A 6,000-nucleotide genomic window follows, 5' to 3' on the forward strand; every position below is an offset into this window, starting at 1 on the left:
AAGTGACCAATACAAGAAGGATGGATTGCATCTGAATTCGAAGGGGACTAAGATACTGGCAGGGAGATTGCTACAGCTGATTGGGAGGATTTGTAGTAGGAAGGTGGGGGTGTGTGACCCAGGGAGATGGTGAGTAAAGAGATCAATCTGAGAGTGGTAAGTTGGGAAGAGGAGCCAAGTCAAACAGGACAGGACAGGCAGGAACAACGCAGAGAACAAGATGGGACTGATAAATTTTTACTTCAATGCAAGAGGCCTAACAAGGAATGCAGATGAACTCAGGGCATGATTGTGAACATGGGACTGGGATATCAGAGCAATTACAGAAACATGGCTCAGGGATGGACGGGACTGGCAGCTTAATGTTCCAGGATATACATGCCAATGTAAGGATAGAAAGGGAGGCAAGAGAGGAGGGTGAGTGGCATTTTTGATAAGGGTTAACATTAAAGCTGTACTGAGGAAGGATATTCCTGGGAATACATTCGAGAAATCATTTGGGTGGAAGTAAGAAATAGGAGCGGAATTATTACCTTTTTGGGAATGTACTAAAGAGCTCCACAAACGGGAAATTGAGAAACAAATTTATAAGGAGATCTCAGTTATCTGTAAGAATAATATGGTGGTTATGATAGGGGATTTTAACTTTAACTGTAGACTGGGACTGGCATGGTTTAAGGGTTTAGATGGAGAGAAATTTGTTAAGTGTGTACAAGACAATTTTCTGATTCTGCATGTGGAAGCACCTATTAGAGAAGGTGGAAAACGTGACCTACTCTTGGGAAATAAGGCAGGGCAGGTGACTGCGGTGTCGATGGAGGAGCAATTTGGGGCCAGCGACCATAATTTTATTAGTTTTAAACTAGTGATGGAAAAGGATAGACAGGATCTAACTGTTAAAATTCTATATTGGATAAAGGACAATTTTGACAGTATTAAGCAAAAACTTTGATAAGGTGATTGGGTGTGGATTTTGGCAGGTAAAGGGATGGCTGGAAAATGAGAAGCTTTCAAAAATGCGATAATGCGACAGTGTGTTCCTGTGGGGGTGAAAGCCAAGGCTGGTAGGTGTGGGGAAGAAAAAGAAGGAAGCATATGTCAGGTACAGACATCATAGATCGAGTGAATCCTTAGAGTATAAAGGCAGTGGGAGTATACACAAGAGGGAAATCAAGATGGCAAAAAGGGGGCATGAGATAACTTTGGCAAATGGGGTTAAGGAGAATCCAAAATGATTGGACAAATACATTAAGGATAAAGGATTAACTGTGGAGACAATAGGGCCCTTCAAGGATCAGCAAGGCAGCTTATGTGTCGAATCGCAAGAGATGGGGGAGATATTAAAGGAGTATTTGCATCAATGTTTAATATGGAGAAGGAAATGGAAGATATAGAATGTGGGAAATACATAGTGACATCTTGACAAATGTCCAGATTACAGAGGAGGAGTTGCTGGATGTCTTAAAATACATAAAGGTCGGTAAATCCTCAGGACCTGATATGGTGTATCCTTGAACTCTGGGGGAAGCGAAGGAATTTCTCAGCCCATTGCTGACATATTTGTATTATTGATAGTCACAGGTGAGATGCCAGAAGACTGGAGGTTGGTGAACGTGGTTTAAGAAGGGTGATAAGGACAGGCCGGGGAACTATAGCCCAGTGGGTCTGACATCATTTGTGGACATGTTGCCGTTGGAGGGAAACATGAAGGGCAGGATGTACATGGATTTGGAAAGGCAAGATCTGATTAGGAATATTCAACATGGCTTTTCACATGGGAAGTTATGCTTTTCCTGAAGAAGGGCTTATTCCCGAAACGATGATTCTCCTGTTCCTTGGATGCTGCCTGACCTGCTGCGCTTTTCCAGCAACATATTTTCAGCATGAAAAACCATGTCTTACAAACTTGATTGAGTTTCTTGAATAAGTAACAAAGAGAATTAGTGAGGCAGAGCGACGCGACGGACGTGATTTATATGAACCCACGTCAGGCATTCAACAAGGTTCCTTATGGGAGATTGGTTAACAAGGTTAGATCTCATGGAATGCAGGGAGAACTTGCCATTTCGATGCAGAGCTAGCTCAAGGGTAGAAGACCGAGGGTGGTGGTGGACGTTTGTTTTACAGACTGGAGACCTGTAACGAGTGGACTGCTACAAGGATCGGTGCTGGGTCCTCTACTTTTTATCATTTACACAATTGACTTGGATGTGAACATACAGGGCATACGTAGCAAATTTGCAGATAATACCAGAATTGTAGGTGTAGTGGATAATGAAGAAGAGTACAACGGAATCTTGGAAATGGGCCAAAGGGTGGTAGATGGATTTTAATTCAGATAAACGTGAGGTACTGCATTTTGGGAAAGCAAATCAGGAATGGACTTATGCACTTCTAAGTAAGCTCCTGTGGAGTGCTATTGATCAAAGAGAAATTGAAGTGCAGGTTCATAGTTCCGTGAAAGTGGAGTCTCAGGAAGCCAGGATAGTGAAGAGGAAAAAATAAAGTTGTTAAAGTAAGAACATCCTCACATCACCCCGCCCCTTCCGTTCCCTTTGCTTCCCTTACATACACACTCACAAACACACAAACACACACACACAAACGCGCGCGCACACACACACACACACGCATGTTTTCTTTCTCTTTCACACACAGACTTGGTATTTGTCTGTCGGTCTGTCTCTTTCTCTCTTTCCTTCCCTCTCTCTCTTGTATACAAACACACACACACACACACCTCTCTCGTATACAGACACACACACACAAACATACGCGCACACACTAACACAGGCATGGTTATTCGCTGTCATGGACACACATAGTCTTTGTCTGTCTGTCTCTCTTCTTCTATCTCTCTCTCTCACACACACACACACACACAAACACACACACACACAAACACACACACACACATCTCTCTCGTATACAGACACACACACAAACACACACACACACACACACACACGCACACACACACACACACTTACTAAGGCATGGTTATTCGCTGTCACGGACATACATAGTCTTTGTCTGTCTGTCTCTCTTCTTCTATCTGTCTCTCTCTCTCACACACACACACACGAGCACACACACACACACACACACACACACTGTATTTCTCTCTCTCATACACACAGAGGCATGGCCGTTCTCTTTTTCTCACTTGCTCGCGTGCACCCACACTCTCAGGCATAGTGTTTCTTTCTCTCTCTCTTACACATAAAACACACACACACATTGTCTTTTATTCATTTTATGGGTTTTTATGGGTTGTGGGTGTCGTCGGCTGGCCAGTATTTTATGCCTGCCCCTAGTTGTTCTTGAAAAGGTGGGGGAGAACTGCCTTCTTGAACTATTGTGGTCCACCTGTTGTGGGTTAAACCCCAATGCCATTAGGGAGGGAATTTCAGGACTTTGACCCAGTGACAGTGAAGTAATGGCGTTATATTTTCAAGTCAGGATGGTGCATGACCTGGAGGGGAACATGAGTGTAGTGGAGTTCCCACACATCTGATGCCCTTGTCCTTCTAGATGGAAGTGGTTATGGGTTGGGAGGTGCTGTCTAAGCATTTTCAGTGAATTTCTGTAATGCATCATGTAGATAGTTGCAGCAGCAGTGTGTATTGAACATGTGTGGTGGAGGGAGTGGACGCTTGTGCATGTGGCGCCGATCAAGTGGGCTGCTTTGTCCTGGATGGTCTCAAATTTCTTGAGTGTTGTTGGGGCTGTACCCATCCAGGCAATTTGGAAGTATTTCATCACAGTTTCAGCTTATGCATTGTAGATGGTGGACAGGGTACAGTATTCCTTGCTGCAGTACTGACCTACTGTCATAGCTACTGTGTTTGTGGTAAGTGCAGTTGAGTTTCTGGTCAATGATAACACTCAGGGTGTTGATATTATGGGATTCAGTGATGGTAATATCATTGAATGCTGAGGATCAGTGGTTGGATTATCTTTTATTTTTGATGCTGAAAATGTGTTGCTGGAAATGCGCAGCAGGTCAGGCAGCAGCCAAGGAGCAGGAGAATGGACGTTTCGGGCATGAGCCCTTCTTCGTTCCTGCCTGGCAACAGCCTGCCTCCCAAAGTTCAATTGAGTAGCTCCAATAAATGCTGAAAATGTTCCTTCTGTGTGTGACTAAACGATCACAAGATTGTTGATGTACACCATACAATTGGATAATCCAGAAATGCCTTTATTGTTTAGCCTTTGAAAAGTGGCTGGCACATTTTCCATACCAACTGGCATGATTTTAAGTTGGTAAAGTCCATCCAGTGTTACAAAAGCCGTAAAAGTCTTCACTCCTTCGGAAAAAAGTACCTGCTAGTACCTTCTCAGCAAGTCCAAATTACAAATATAAGTTGCTTGTTCTAACTTTTCAATACAGTCTTTTCAATGTGGAATCGTATATGAATCAGACTCTGCAACTGCATTCACTTTGCAGCTGTCTGCACACAATCATCTGGCTTTGGCACCATTACTTTGACTGAGCTCCATATGCTGCAACGCATTTTGATGCTGTTGTTTATGGAACATTGGTTCAATCTGTCTTTGAAGATGCGCCAACTTTCTTTGGCATGCGTCTATAAGGTATTTTGAATTGGAACCAAGACCCCACTCAATTTAATCATTCCCTAAAATTTGATACATAGTTCAAATATGTGATCATTGAAATCTGACTCACTAATTTCTCCTTATTTATTTTCAATGGTCCTCTCAGCTCATGCCCCAACACTCATTGAAATAGACCGAATATAGTAGGTTCATTTCGTGCGTCCTGACTGGCAAGATGAAATTCCTTTATCCTGTTGTTTGGATTGTCTTGACGATAAGCCCTCAACATGGTCTTCTCTAAGCTCACTAATGGTCTTTGAAGTTTGACCCTCTAACACTCCCTTGCCATCCTCGTTGGTACGCAGTGGATAAGCTACCCATAACTTCCATGCATAAGTTTGATGTAAACTTTGACTCTTGTATTGTATCACTGTGCGTGGTCTTTATCGAGTTAAAGATTGGTGTAACTCTTCTACAATCATTCTAGCAGTTGTACTGCACAAACAGAATGGCATCTGGATATCGAATGGACTCATCTATTATTGTTAACAAATACTGATTCCCATTTTTTGTTTTGTGTAAGTGTCCGACTCAATCATGTAAGACCCTTGTAAAAGTTCCTCAAATGCAGAGATTGGTATTAAAGTTGTTGGTTTTTTTTATTGTCTGAGGTTTTCCGGTTCCATGACATGTTTGACATTTCTGGCAATTTTTAACTCCACCTAAATGCAGTCCAGATCAGTAAAAATATTTTTGTAATTTGGCGTGAGTTCTTCTCACTCCCACAATGACACATAGGTGGCTGATATGCTACCTGCCACACCTCCTTTCTATAAGCCCATGGTAATGAATTTGTCCCACTTGCCCATATGCCTGATGGTCTCATCAAGACATCATTTTAAAGTCAGGAACATTTGGGAATGCACTCAGATTCTTCTTCTGTGTATGCTTTTCAATGCAATTGATTCAGTCTTTCATCTTTCTGTTGTAGCACAGTTAATTTCCCTGAAATAAAAACATCCATTAGTTCTCCATCTGTTCTTGTTTTGTTTGTGCCATTCAATCAAATATGGTCTCTGATAATTCTGCTTTAACTTGCTTTTCTGTGCTCTTTGAATTCTTCTCCTGTTTCAACTGTTGGCTTTGTGACCTTGTTATCTCTCCGTTAATGTTTCCAATTCTTTCATGATTCACATAACAATGATGTTAATTGGATTTTATTTAGAACATGAGATCATCCATCCACAAGTGTGTTGAATTATTGCACTCTATTAGAATGATGATGAATTATTGATTTTGACTGCCCAATTCCAACAGCAGACCTTGTCCCAACAATAGTCTTCACTTTTGACCGAGAGGTCGGTGTTTCTGAAGGACTCTCCATGAAAACCTTATGCCCGAAACGTTGACTTTCCTAACCCTTGGATATACTGCCTGACC

This window comes from Hemiscyllium ocellatum, chromosome 19 (genome assembly GCF_020745735.1).
Source record: "Hemiscyllium ocellatum isolate sHemOce1 chromosome 19, sHemOce1.pat.X.cur, whole genome shotgun sequence".
Classification (NCBI taxonomy): Eukaryota; Metazoa; Chordata; class Chondrichthyes; order Orectolobiformes; family Hemiscylliidae; genus Hemiscyllium; species Hemiscyllium ocellatum.